Source organism: Oncorhynchus nerka, linkage group LG12 (assembly GCF_034236695.1).
Source record: "Oncorhynchus nerka isolate Pitt River linkage group LG12, Oner_Uvic_2.0, whole genome shotgun sequence".
NCBI lineage: Eukaryota > Metazoa > Chordata > Actinopteri > Salmoniformes > Salmonidae > Oncorhynchus > Oncorhynchus nerka.
Window position 1 is genome coordinate 27,008,923 of NC_088407.1, and position 15,581 is coordinate 27,024,503.

The 15,581-nt window shown below is 42.4% G+C and overlaps 2 pseudogenes; both read left to right on the plus strand.

The window, feature by feature from the left end:
- Positions 1-4,027, plus strand: part of LOC115138038 (kin of IRRE-like protein 1) — a 40,295-nt pseudogene extending 36,268 nt beyond the window's left edge.
- Positions 4,028-4,320: 293 nt separating this feature from the next.
- LOC115138039 (NADH dehydrogenase [ubiquinone] iron-sulfur protein 2, mitochondrial-like) lies at positions 4,321-15,530 on the plus strand (annotated as a pseudogene).
- Positions 15,531-15,581: the final 51 nt, after the last annotated feature.

The following is a 15,581-nucleotide window of genomic DNA, read 5'->3' on the forward strand; positions in this document are numbered from 1 at the left end:
ATTGTCATCAGATATCTAACCCATACCCTCGTTATTGTTATTTTATTGTGTCACTATTTTTAATTTATTTTTTACCTTAGTATATTTAGTTAATATTTTCTGAACTGCATTGTTGGTTAAGGCATTTCACAGTAAGATCTACACCTGTCGTATTAGGCGCATGTGTCAAATACAATTTTATTCGATTTTTTGATTTGATATCAATATATGAAGCCATTATTCGCATAACCCACATGCACGTATACATACGGTATACATATTGTATCTATCTAAATCAATATACCCTGACATATCCAGCAGTATTCAACTGTGTGCTGTGCTGTTGTGCCGTGCTTCCAGGTCGTCGCGGGGTCACGCTGGGTAAGCCAGACATCAAGGTAGAGACAATAAACAAGGAGACCCACAGTCTGGAGGAGGACTCCGGCAGTGTTTCCACGGCATCACGCATGGTCAAGGCCATGTACTCGGTGAGTTGCCATGACAATGGGACAGCGGGTTGCCTTGAACTTTCCTACCTTTGGTTTATGTTACCCAAGTTTCCCCTCAGGGGATCAATAAAGTTTATTCAATCATTACAACGATGCCTGAACTCGGAAGCTCTCACATTACACAACCAACCTCTTAGGAGAAATGCACAAATTATTTTTACCTTTCAATTGTATCAACTTTTGCAGTTCTATCTATTCAATCACAATACTCACATTTTTAACACTTATGATGACCCTTTTTCCACCTTAATTTAGATCTGTCACTTTCTCTTCTTTTTCTCTTTTTCTTCTACTTTGGTACCCCTCTTATGTTGGATTCCTTCCCACCTTTGTTGTTTTTTCGTTGTTTGATGGTTTAGTTTCTGCCCTCTTCTGTGCCCTTCTCTCCCTCCTCTCAGCCCTTTAAAGACGATATAGAGCTGAAACAGGACCTACGCAGCGACACTCTAGACACACGCCAGGAGTACGACCTTAAGGTGATCTCATCACACACAAACACACACACGCGCACGTACGCACACATTCACACGGACACCCACACACACCTTAGCTACAATATGTCTTCTTCTCTTTCTCCAGGATCCCACCAATGGCTACTACAATGTACGAGCCTCCACCCACGACGAGGGCCGTCCCGCCTCCCGCTCCATGCACTACTCCGACTACCGGCCCTCCAACACCCCAGGGGCGCTGCCTCCATAAGTAGCAGTGTTGGAGGATCAGGGGCCACGGCCAGTGGAGGAGGCCCTCCAGGCCCAGGGCCCCTCAACACCCCTGGCCGCCCCAGCTGCTACGACCCCCGCCCCCCCTCCAGACTATCCCATAACAGCTATGCTCAGTTTAACACATTCACCCGGGCTGGGCAGAGCCAGCCGCCCCCTCCCAACCCCCCGCCGCAGACCAGCGACTTCCCTGGGGACTGCAGCCTGTTGGACTCCTCTCAACTTGCATACGACAACTACGGCTATCCCTCTCACCCCTATACCCCCTACCGCATGGGATTCGCCCCGCCCACTCTGGCTCCCTTGGAAGCCGGTCCGTCCTATGAGATGTACGGGGTGGGGCCGGGCCCTGTGCCAGGGGTGGGGCCTGGTGTGGGGGTGGGGCCTGGGGCAGCTCCGTCAGGGTCAGAGACTGGACTGGGGAAGTATGGAAGCTCGACCCGCTTCTCCTATACCTCGCAGCATTCTGACTACGGCCACAGAGGGCACACACAGAGGATGCAGACACATGTGTGAGATACAGTTCATTCTCACGTAGAGGGTGAGGGTGCATTCTCATACACACTGTCACTCAGACGCACACACACATTTGCATTCTCAAACATACACACACAAACACATTTGAGCGTACACAGACACACACACTGCGACACACATGCAGACAGACACACACACACACACAGGAGTTAGGATTTGCCCACGAGACAGGGAGGGTATGAGAAAGAGAGATAGTCCAGATCAGTGGAAAATAGAGAGTATCCCAATGAGACAGAGGGGAATTCCTTGTAATCAGAATTCCAACACTCCCAGTGTTCAATTCTTCGCTCTGAAAGAGCAGAAAGCGAAAGTCACAATCAAGACCAGAGAAAATAGGACTAGAGAGAACAAGAGATCTTTAGATCTTAATTGTCAAAATGAATAGCAGAAGTGCTATGAATTTAGACTGTAATGAGTGACGAGAGGGAGGGGGGGTGTTACAGGCAATTTATTCCATATACGATTGCCAAATATTAAAGTAAGGCATATCATGGAGAAATTGACCATCAAATATGGTACTCATTCGTTGGGCGGGAGAAACCTCAACCAATGAGGAGTAATGACTGTCCGCCATTTTGTTTTAGCTGGTTGTTGTTTTATACAGTGATCTTAGAGCACATATATATCCCAGAATGCTTTACTTCATTGGCGCCATTGGTGCTGGTTAGTGGGGCCATGGTACGTTTTGCACTGCATTACAAACAGTATTCATTGCTTAGACATCCGTTATCTATATCTATAGCTGTATTATATATGTCTGTTTTTATTTGCACACCAACAAACTAGAGCTTTGTATTCTATTTTTTAACATTTTACTGAATTATTTTTGTCATATTTCTGTGAAGGAGGTGTCTGTGGACCAAAATGTTCTAACTTGAGAGGGTTTAGTATTTGTTTGGGTGATATTCACCCCAACAAACAAAGAGAAACATGAAGAAGTATTTGTGGACCTGTTTCTGTCAGCCATGATGATTGGCAGAATTCAGGAAGGGGGAGTATATACAGGAACCTTTTTACCAAGTGTCCATGTTGCTCTTTATTTTAATGTAAATCTTGGGTTACAAGCATTTATGCAGTAGATAGCATGCAGGAGGTCCTTATATTGGCAGGTGTTGTGTGTTGCTAGGCCTACCAAGGGTTTAGGTATTGAGGCAGTTCCGGGCATATGGAACTATATGCCTGGTAGCCTGGGATCCAAACTGAAATCGCTTTGTTACACCATTTATATGAATATACTACATCATTGATATGATGAAACATAGCAAATTCAGCTTGGATCCAGGCTATAAGCCTTAGCCTGGTGCCCCCTGCTGAAATAGAAAGAGGTGATGTGGTAGCCTGGTCCCAGGTCTATTTATGCTCTCTTGCCTACTCCTGTGGTCATTGTCACACTTGCGAACAAACAGCTGGGACCATGGCTAGTGAGATGGTGTGTACAGAGGTTTAGAACAGAGTGGCCTTAGGGAACATGTGGTAAACGCTTTCATTACTCATACACAATCAGCCATGATGACGAGGCCTGAGGAGAATGTGTATAGAAAGGGCCAATGAAGGTTTTTCTACAGTATTGACATATAGTGGTGTGTGATTGTGTGAATGTGTATGGGTGAAAGAAAGAATGAGCAAAAGGGAGAGAGAGAGTGTGTGTGTGTGTGTGTGTGTGCTCATCTATTTGTACAGTGTTTGTATAGATGTGTGAATGGCTGTGTGTGTATGTAACACATAGACATACCGTACTCTACCTGCGTGTGTGTGTGAATATTGTATGCGTGTGTGTATGTCTGTATGTGTTTATGTGTGTGAGCGTTTTAGTAATACAGCATTTCCCAAACTCGGTCCTGGGGCGGATGTTTGGGTTTTTGCCCTAGTACTACACAACTGATTCAAATAGCCAACTCATCATCAAGCTTTGATTATTTGAATCAGCTGTGTAGTGTTAGGTGCAAAAACCAAAACGTACCCCCTTTGGGGTCCCGAGGACCGAGTTTGGAAAACGCTGCATTAATCTGTCCATATCATTTCTCTTCGCAATCCTGTTCCAATACTTGTATACCTCTGGTAGGACTGTATCCTGTATTATTGTGTCTTTGAATTTAGAAATACAATGTTTATCTTATTGTACTGTTCCAACGTAGCAGAGAAAAACTGTTCAAAAGATGTACAACAAAAATCACATTTTCATTTTTTAAGTTCATTATCTCCAATATTTTTTAAAAATGGTATGTAATTATTTTTCCACAGTATTACAGAAATAAAAAGCACTGTTTTTTATAAAATTAACCATATTGTGTGATGCTTTCAGGGGAATGGGATAACTTCCAATTCAGAGAATACAGTTTATTTTTTGTTTTCCCCTACAGTCAACATATATTATTACCTACAACACAATGTAATATAAAAATATATAAAATAAATGGAAACATCTTTAATTAGAGCCAAATTTGAACAATGTCTGAAAATGCGATTAATCACAGCAAATCAATACAATTAACTTTACTAATGATTTTAAATCATTTGACAGCCTTTTATCGGTACCCATTAATTGTACTAATAATTATATTATATACATGTGAAAAAGCACAACAACACTGCTACTGGGCAACAGTCACTTGACTATTTCCACTACCACTGTATTCACTATTTCTACTGTTACTATTCAACTAAAGGCTTCTATCCTACTACTACAAATACAGTTATACTTCTACAATACACTAGCGTCAAATTTTCAACACTAACCATTTTAACTTCTTTCCACTATCATAAAAATTATTATGGAGCATTGTCACACAATTTTTCTAGCGCCAATTTAACTTCCATTATATTTCAGTACGATAGGTGGCAGTAACATAACTCTGTCATCTTTGCTTCCCACACCAAAAAAATAAGAAAATCATTGTTGCCCACTGCACAGCCAGAAATACTTTTGAGGAGATGGGAAACTTCCTAGGATTTTAACTATGGTGATTAATGGCACTGCCAAAGTGGAGAGGAAATCCAAGAAAATAGATATTATTGTGGATGCGGCGGAATGGTTCATGGGACTGAAAGACTTCTTGGCGGAGTACCTCCCTCTCAGGTCATAGAGCTTGAGAATTGAGATTTGAAGGAAGGAAGGAATAAAGAAATGTACGTGTTTTGGTTTTGTCAGTGTGGTTTTTCTTGTTTTATTTTTGGTGGATTAAGTTTTTCCTATCAAGTATGTGTTTTATTTGTACCTTTTTTACTCTGTCCAATTGGTGGCGGTAATGCACCTTTTGGGGTTGTGGTCGGCTTTACATTCCACAGAGGATGACAGCCAAGATGGCGGGGACAGTATTGAGGTCGCTTGGCAAACTTGGACGTCCTTCAACAAAATGTATTTTAAATAGTAATATGGTCAGCCCTGGTTGCACTGTCCTGCAAAATAGGTGAGATGTTACATTTTTGATAAATGCAATAATAATTTAACTTGTTAATGATATCCAAATAAGTCGTTCAAGGATACAAAAAAAGAATAATACTGTAGCGACCCGCACAGACAGCTGTGTGTTATGTGTTAGGCTAGGAGGTGGTTGTGTTGTACTGACCAGTACCCGGTGTTCGCGGGGTCCGACATGTCAATCAACCTGCTATCTGCCAATCACGGGAATGCCTGGAATGTTCTGATGCCGGGCATCCTGGTGGTTGGCGGAGTGGCGTGGAGGGGGGTTGGGCAGGGGGGTGGAGCATTGGAAGTTAAGACCAGGTTCCGCTTTTGTTCTCTCTCTTACGTCTCGGCTTCACAAGAGAAGGTCACGAGAGAAGGTCACGATTGGCTTGTGGGTTATCTGTCATCTTTTTGGCGTGTGCTACGGCCCAAACAGTAGCCTGTGTAAAGTTGGTTTAATAAACCGTCAATTCGCAAACTCAAGCCTCTGTCTGGACAATTGTTCATTTATGATCTAGTCAGGTCATTACAATACTGTCACATAACCGCTACTTTAGCTAATGCTAGTATTAGCAAAGCTAGAAAATGAGTTTACCTGCTCACCATAACAGCGTTTTGTTTTTTCGGTCAGACTTAACAGCCCACCCTACATCTAGATCTAAGTTTCTTATGTTATGTCAAACGTGCCTGTTGTATAGTTGCTGTAACGTTAAACAGCTTGAAAGTTTGGCTGCGTGTTACTGTAGTTATCTAGCCAACCGGTTAGCTACTTGAGCTTCCTTCACTGTGGAGTTTAAGTCCGCTATTTAGCCGAATCATGTGGATGTTGAGTTAATAGCACATTCGTGACCGGCTTGTCATCTTGCTAGTGAACTAATTAGCTAGCATAGTACCTAAAAATGTGTTAATGTGCTGAAGCAAATGAAATGCATTATTTTCACTGTCGTCTGAAAAACATTGCACAAGGATTGGAATGTTGGCACCAAACCGGTCTGAATTCCAGGCTAGCTAGCTGTCCACTTTGACTTGTTCTAGTTAGCTAACGTTACTCAACAACAACACGTTTAGCTAACGTTACTCAACAACAACACGTTTAGCTAACGTTACTCAACAACACGTTTAGCTAACGTTACTCAACAACAACACGTTTAGCTAACGTTACTCAACAACAACACGTTTAGCTAACGTTACTCAACAACAACACTTTTAGCTAACTTTACTCAACAACAACACGTTTAGCTAACGTTAGCTACTTAGCTGAAGTTCCATTTACATCATTGAGGTCAACAACACTTCAGAGTCAAACATCAATACGTGTAAGACAGTAACTTGAAACAGTTCAGACTTTCCAAGGGGGGAGAGCCAGCAGGGAGTATGTTTCATACGTTTGTGCCTTGACAATTCGGCTATGGACCCTGCCTACCCCTGCTGCGTGGAATGTGATTAGTGACCTGTCTGTTTTGGCTGACCTAGAACGTAATAATGCCCAACCCTGACCTCTGTCATCATTACGAGGTGTTTCCTTGGCACTTGTGGTTGCTCAAGACTGAGTTGGCTTACCTGAAGAGCCTTTGTAGGTTAGACACTGGCTAAACAACATCCACACTGTGCCTTAGAAACAGTACTGATTCCCTATTGACACATCATGGTTGCTTGTTCTTTTCTTCTAGACAGAAACAATGGCAGCCAGATGTGGAGTGGACGGAGCAGTATGCCGGGTGGTGATGTATCCCAGCACCATCACTGAGAAATGGGTCCCCCCACCATGGAATGGTATGCCCCTATGAATAGGCTAGTTATTTAGGTAGAGACCAAATATTGATATGTATGGTAGTTGTATTTTATTGCCTCTTTCATTGAACCATTTGCACTTAGTCAAAGTGGTTGTCAGTGGTTTCTAAACACAGCCTGTGACTTGATCACTTTATTATAGATTTAGTCATTCCATGTCATACGCTGTGACTTTATCATAGTTGTTCTACATATAGCTTTATCTCAACTCCTATGCATGAATTCCAAACCAACTAGCCCCTCTGCAACCTCTCAATCTGCAAATCCTTGATGAAGGCCAAGAGCCGAAACGCATTGGTTTTACTTTTTAACAATAATCTTTCTTATCAACTTCCACTGTCCTCCAAGAGTTGCTGACTCTTCTCTCAACCACTCTTTCTCTCTACAGATAAAGATGCTCCTATGGAGCAGGAGGGGCTTTGGGGCCCAGCACCCCGCTGCCCACGGCGTGCTGCGTCTGGTGCTTGACATCAGCGGGGAGTCGGTGAAGAAGTGTGATCCCCATGTGGGCCTGCTGCACCGCGGCACAGAGAAACTCATCGAGTACAAGGCCTACCTGCAGGTATGTAGTTGCTACCCTGTTATAGCACACCTAGAGACAGTAAGGTATGCGCAGCGGATATGAAAATTGGCTGAAAGTAACTTGCATCAGTGTGTCCTGGCTTGTAATGTACATGATGCATGTTTAGACTCTTCTGTATCATGCATGTTTTTATTGGAGGAATTGCATTGATGTCTGTGCACTTTAGGCGCTGCCCTACTTTGACAGGCTGGACTACGTATCCATGATGTGTAACGAGCAGGCCTACTCTCTGGCCGTGGAGAAGCTGCTCAACATCCAGGCCCCACCCCGTGCACAGTGGATCAGAGGTGAGACTAGGTGCTGCTAGATGACCATGCCAGAAAGGAAAAATGTACCACTATGTCAGGTATTCATTAGTGCACACCGGTGCAAAATGTTTTGCAACATAAAATGGGTTTCCTATTTCAGACGGTTTGCTGCCATTTGGTTTCGAGTGAATCACTAATAATCGAGCCAAGTATATAACTTTTTGCCCTTAATTTAGGCTTAGAGATGAGGGTACATTTTGAATCAGGGATGAACATTTGCAGTTAGAAAAGTGCTGCACCTCCCTCCTTTACCAGCACGACCATAACAAGCATGAGAAGCATAAACCTTGTAAGATCATCTGGACCAATTTGCCATTTTATACAAGGTCACTAGGGGGCAGTAGATCGCAGTCAACATGGATATTCAAGTTCAACAGTCAACATGGATGCACAGAGGGAATGTGGCATGTCATAGAATGCAATCTTCACACAGGCAGAAGAGGGGCAGCAGTAGTGAAGTAAGTATGCATTTTCAGTGTGTTTTTCTGTGTTGTAGTTCTTTTCGGAGAGCTGACTCGTATCATGAACCACATCATGGCCATCACCAAAGCCCTGGACATCGGAGCCATGACCCCTTTCTTCTGGATGTTTGAGGAGAGGGAAAAGGTGAGGGCACTGGGTAGACTAGTGTATGACCTTTCTTTGAGGTGATAGGGCACAGTTTGTCATTGTTAATAAGAATTTGTTATTAATTGACTTGTGTAAATAAAGGTTTGCTGTAGAAGCCATTTTGACTTCATTCACAGGTATGTTTTTTTTAAGGATGTTCTTTCTTCTCTCTATCCTTCTAGATGTTTGAGTTCTATGAGCGTGTCCCAGGGGCCAGGATGCATGCAGCCTACGTCAGACCTGGAGGAGTACACCAGGTGAGGGCTCCCCTAGGTCCAAATCTTGGATCAGCATCCTCTCCCCCAATCCTTACCTTAACCGTAACGCAAAACTGACCCAAGATCAGCATCTAGGGGAAACTTTACCCTACAGCTATGGATTCAATGTATGTGATGTAATGGTGGCTATAAAACAAAGATTGTGTTATCTGTTTGTTCCAGGACATGCCACTGGGGCTAATGGATGACATCTACGAGTGGTGCAAGAACTTTTCCATCAGAATAGACGAGGTGGAGGAGATGTTGACCAACCACCGTATCTGGAAGAACCAAACTGTGGACATTGGGGTTGTCTGCTGAGGACGCACTCAACTATGGCTTTAGCTGAGGCAAATATATATATATGTGTGTGTATTTGTATATATCTCTCTCTCACACTACCATTCAAAAGTTTGGGGGCACTTAGGAATGTCCTTGTTTTTGAAAGAAAAACATTTTTTTTTGTCCATTTAAAATAACATCAAATTGATCAGAAATACAGTGTAGACGTTAATGTTGTAAATTACTATTGTAGCTGGAAACGGCTGATTTTTAATGGGTTATCTACATAGGTGTACAGATGGCCGCTATCAGCAGCCGGCACGTTGTGTTAGCTAATCCAAGTTTGTTGTGCTGATTTTAAAGAAGCAATAGTTTGAGAAACAGGCGCCTCATAAGTCCTCAACTGGCAGCTTCATTAAATAGTACCTGCAAAACACCCGTCTCAACGTCAACAGTGAAGAGGTGACTCCGGGATTGCAAAGAAAAAGCCATATCTCAGACTGGCCAATAAAAGATCAAGATGGGCAAAAGAACACACAGTGGACAGAGGAACTCTGCCTAGAAGGCAAACATCCTGGAGTCGCCTCTTCACGTTGAGACTGGTGTTTTGCGGGTACTATTTAATGAAGCTGCCTTCTAGGCAGTGGCCAATGGAAATCAAGGACATTTCTAAGTGACCCCAAACTTTTGAACGGTAGTGTGTGGCAATATGCACTTTCTTACTTTCAAACAGTTGAAAACCTATTGACATCTGTAACTAACTCTGCTTGTCTGTCAGTGGTGTGATGCTGAGGGGTTCAGGCATCAAGTGGGACCTGAGGAAGTCTCAGCCCTATGACAAGTATGACGAGGTGGAGTTTGACATCCCCATTGGCAACAAGGGAGACTGCTATGACAGGTAACTCCTATTATCCTCTATGTCAGCCTCTTCTTTTAACCCGCTAAGTTGACTGAAAACATTCTCATTTACAGCAACAACCTGGGGAATAGTTACAGGGATGAATGAGCCAATTGTAAGCTGGGGGTGATTAGGTATGAGATTGGGAATTTAGTCAGGAAACCAGGGTTAACACCCCTACTCTTACAATTAGTGCCATGGGATCTTTAGTGACCACAGAGAGTCAGGACACCCGTTTAACATCCCATCTGAAAGACGGCACCCTACACAGGGCAATGTCCCCAATCACTGCCATGGGGCATTGGGATGTTTTTGTAGACCAGAAGAAATAGTGCCTCCTACTGGCTCTCTAACACCACTTCCAGCAGCATTTGGACTCTCATCCAGAGACCAACTAGGACCAACCCTGCTTAGGTTCAGAAGCTAGCCAGCAGTAGATTGCAGGGTGGTATGCTGCTGTCTAAGTATTGTGAAGATATAAAACTATGAAATAACAACGTGGATTCATGTAGTAACCAAAAAAGTGTTAATCAAAATATATATATTTTATATATACATTATATTTGAGATTCTTCAAAGTAGCCACCCTTTGCCTTGATGACAGCTTTACACACTCTTGGCAATCTCAACCAGCTTCATGAGGTAGGCACTGAATTGCATTTAAATTTACAGATGTGCCTTGTTAATTTGTGGAATTTGTTTCCTTAATGCGTTTGAGCCAATCAGTTGTGTTGTGACAAGGTAGGGGGATATACAGAAGATAGCCCTATTTGGTCAAATACCAAGTCCATATTATGACACGAACAGCTCAAATAAGCAAAGTGAAATGACAGTCCATTACTTTTTTAAATTTTTTTTATTTAACCAGGTAGGCTAGTTGAGAACAAGTTCTCATTTATAACTGCGACCTGGCCAAGATAAAGCATAGCAGTGTGAACAGACAACAACACAGAGTTATACATGACAATAAACAAGTCAATAACACAGTAGAAAAAAATTGTCTATATACATTGTGTGCAAAAGGCATGAGGAGGTAGGCGAATAATTACAATTTAGCAGATTAACCCTGGAGTGATAAATGATCAGATGGTCATGTGCAGGTAGAGATACTGGTGTGCAAAAGAGCAGACAAGTAAATAAATAAAAACAGTATGGGGATGAGGTAGGTAAATTGGGAGGGCTATTTACCGATGGACTATGTACAGCTACAGCGATCGGTTAGCTGCTCAGATAGCAGATGTTTAAAGTTGGTGAGGGAGATAAAAGTCTCCAACTTCAGCGATGTTTGCAATTCCTTCCAGTCACAGGCAGCAGAGAACTTGAAGGAAAGGCGGCCAAATGAGGTGTTGGCTTTAGGGATGATCAGTGAGCTACACCTGCTGGAGCGCGTGCTACGGGTGGGTGTTGCCATCGTGACCAGTGAACTGAGATAAGGCGGAGCTTTACCTAGCATGGACTTATAGATGACCTGGAGCCAGTGGGTCTGGCGACGAATATGTAACAAGGACCAGCCGACTAGAGCATACAGGTCACAGTGGTGGGTGGTATAAGGTGCTTTAGTAACAAAACAGATGGCACTGTGATAAACTGCATCCAGTTTGCTGAGTAGAGTATTGGAAGCTATTTTGTAGATTACATCGCCGAAGTCGAGGATCGGTAGGATAGTCAGTTTTACTCGGGTACGTTTGTCGGCGTGAGTGAAGGAGGCTTTGTTGCGGAATAGAAAGCCAACTCTAGATTGGAGATGTTTGATATGAGTCTAGAAAGAGAGTTTACAGTCTAGCCAGATACCTAGGTACTTATAGATATCCACATATTCTAGGTCGGAACCATCCAGGGTGGTGATGCTAGTCGGGCGTGAAGAACAGTCTATCTGGAAAATGTCAAGAACTTTAAACATTTCTTCAAGTGCAGTTGCAAAAACCATCAAGCGCTATGATGAAACTGACTCTCATGAGGACCACCACAGGAAATGAAGACCCTGAGTTACCTCTGCTGCATAGGATAATTTCATTAGAGTTAACTGCACCTCAGATTTCATACCAAATAAATGCTTCAGAGTTCAAGTAACAGACACATCTCAACATCAACTGTTCAGAGGAGACTGCGTGAATCAGGCCTTCATGGTCGATATTGTTGTAAAGAAACTACTACTAAAGGACACCAATAAGAAGAAGAGTTGCTTGGGCCAAGAAACATGAGCAATGGACATTAGACCTGTGGAGTCCAAATTTGAGATTTATGGTTCCAACTGCCTTGTCTTTGTGATACGCAGAGTATGTGAACGGATGATCTCCGCATGTCTGGCTCCCACTGTGAAGCATGGAGGAGGAGATGTGGGGGTGCTTTGCTGGTGACACTGATTTTTTAATTTTTTAATCGAAGGCACACTTAATCAGCATGGCTACCACAGCATTCTGCAGCGATACGCCATCCCATTTGGTTTGCGTTAGTGGGACTATGACCCAAAACACACCTCCAGGCTGTGTAAGGGCTATTTGACCAAGAAGGAGAGTGATGGAGTGCAGCATCAGATGACCTTGCCTCCACAATCACCCCACCTCAACCCAATTGAGATGGTTTGGGATGAGTTGGACTGCAGAGGGAAGGAAAAGCAGCCAACAAGTTCTCAGCATATGTGGGAACTCCTTCAAGACTGTTGGAATAGCATTCCAGGTGAAGCTGGTGGAGAGCGTGCCATGAGTGTGCAAAGCTGTCAAGGCAAAAGTTGTCTACTTTGAAGAATCTAAAATATATTTTCATTTGTTTAACACATTTTTTGGTTACTACACGATTCCATATGTGTTATTTCATAGTTTTGATGTCTTCACTATTATTCTACAATGTAAAAATAAAGAAACCATTGAATGAGTAGGCGTGTCCAAACTTTTGACTGGTACTGTATGTCACTGGAAGTAGTGGTTCAACAATCCCCCATTCCTCCATCTACATATCTAACTGGTATCTGTCAATAAAATGTGATTTTATATATATCACATTTTATTGACATAATTATTTATTTTTTTACATCTCCTTCCTTTCCTCCTTGGTGTTGGTCAGGTACCTGTGCAGGGTGGAGGAGATGAGGCAGAGTCTCAGGATCGTGATCGAGGCCCTCAACAAGATGCCAGCAGGAGAGATCAAAGTGGATGACGCCAAGGTGGCCCCGCCCAAGAGATCTGAGATGAAGGTGAGACTCATTTAATGGCTGAAATTTTATTTGGAATAAAAATGCATTGGATTTAAAGCGCCTTTCGAAAAACCCAAGGAAACTGCAGGAAAAAAAGGTTTTATTTTAGGACATTTTAGATCATCCTCAGACTATATCCGCTTTACTCTAGTCAAACTTTATAAGCCTTGATTTCTATGTGTACGGTGGAGTGTTGCACATTGAGTCTATTATATAAGCATTTAACATCAGTTGTAATGGTTGTTAAATTATGTTCCCATGTTAGATGTCCATGGAGTCTCTGATCCATCACTTTAAGCTATACACAGAGGGTTACCAGGTGCCCCCCTCTACATATACGGCAGTAGAAGCACCCAAAGTAAGCCCTCCCTTCCTCAGACAGACATGGATATAACGGATTTGAGACGCTCTCTGTATTTCACCTATCCTCAAATACTGAGGCTATTTGATAAGTGCAGTTTACCATTACTAATGGTGAGATTCTCCTTCACCTGGTCCATTTTGTAGGTCATATGATGCCTATAGATCAAACACAATATCGTGTCCTTTATTGCAGATATTACATGTATTTGACAGCCAGGTACAATGTACCAGTTCTAACCAGCCGGCTAATTTCCCTGTGTAGGTAGATGAAGACATTGAATGTAATGTGCTTTAGGTGGGGCTGTTGTGTAATGCAATCTCCTGTCTCATTCAGGGAGATTTTGGTGTGTATCTGGTGTCTGACGGCTCCAGCAGGCCCTACCGCTGCAAAATCAAAGCTCCAGGATTCTCTCATCTGGTACGGGAGTTTAAACTACGCATGCACACTCACACACTTAGACTTCACACCCCGCATTGTTCAATGTAGTTATTAATTATTCAACGTGTTAAACTACTTCCTCAAGGCTACTTATAGTTCATTCCCCTTAGAGTCGATGTCCCTGCCCCGCTAACATCGAATTAGCATAATTTAACAAATCCCTGTTAAATTCTGTCTAAAGTAGAGAGATCTGTTTTTGCATGGGATGCGTCTTAATCCACCGTGTCGGCCTTCCGCAACTGCGGTGGAAGGTGGCAAAGCAACATCAAGGTTTGTCAGACCATGAGACATCCCAAAAATCGGTCTTATCGCGAAATTGTCAGTTTGGCCTAGAAAACTATTATGACCCCTTTATGGGTAGATGAGACTCACGAACACAATAGTGTTCTCAGTTTTGCTCTACGACCCCACCCACAAGCGTCTTGGGACTCGTCTGAAGTCGGTACAGATGATCTGACAACTTCTGTCCTTTGCGTTTGGGCTACACACTAATTTGTGGAAAGGTGAGACTTTCCCCAACATGTACATGTCTGTTGTTTTGCTCTAGGACACCCACAGGCCTCACAAGAATTGTGTGAAGGTCCCCCAGTACCAGTTAAAAAAAAAAAAAATGGAGGCTGTTTAGCGCAAAAGAATAAGGGGTTAAACATGTGTATGTTTGTATGTGTGTGTTCTTTCTTATACTTTATATATCTCTCAGATATAGGACAGACACTTCAAAACAAACTTCCTTTAGTTCCCCCGCCCCCCAAAAATAAAATCTATCTGTTGTTCCATGTAGTTAATTTGTTATTCTATGCGTTTATATGGGCTAAAGGCAGTAAGGCCAAATCCATATTTTTCATCTAATATTTTTTTTTAAAATATTTTCTTTTGATACTTCAAAATAGCAAAATCAAATAGCTTAGTAGCATCCCCTCCCCTCTTGTAGACTGTAATGGGTTGATAGTTGGTTAATAGTTTTGTGATGTCTTCCCCAGGCTGCCCTGGATATGATGGCTAAAGGACACATGCTGGCTGATGTGGTGGCCATTATTGGTAAGACATGTTTCTACTTGGTTGTGTTCAGTAGAGCACATCGCAGCAAAATGTGTTGCAATGGAAAAACAATCTGTTATAGGACAAGTTCATGTAGTAACCCTCTGTTTCCCCAAAAAGTATCCTTGCTGAACATGACCCTTACGTTATCAGTGAAACCATTGATTATCAGTATACTTATAACTCATACAGCAATTCTATTTGTGTAATTCCTGTTCAAATATTTATGGTTAATGTATGATTGAGGTTTAACAGAGGATTTGATTGTTTTTCCTCTTGTGACAGGAACCCAGGACATTGTGTTTGGAGAAGTTGACCGTTAAGTTAAAACAAAAGACTGTTGTGTTGATAACAATGGTTCCCCTCTGAAGAGGATTTCTCCCCTTTCGGTCTTCACAATCTGTCTCAGATGAAGGCTCTGTCCGTATCCTCACATAGTGTATTATTTATATGATGTGTAGTGACAAACTCGTTAACTGTGCCGCTTCAATGATAAAACTAATAACTATTTTTACTGATCTGTCAAATAGTGTAATTTTCTCATGGTTAGTCTCTTGAAATAGAAATATACTGTAGGCACTTCAGAATTTTTTTTTTACGTGTGATATTTTTTTCTCTCGAAATGCCCTGTTGCACAAAACTAAATGGACTGAGCTCGACCACAACTTCC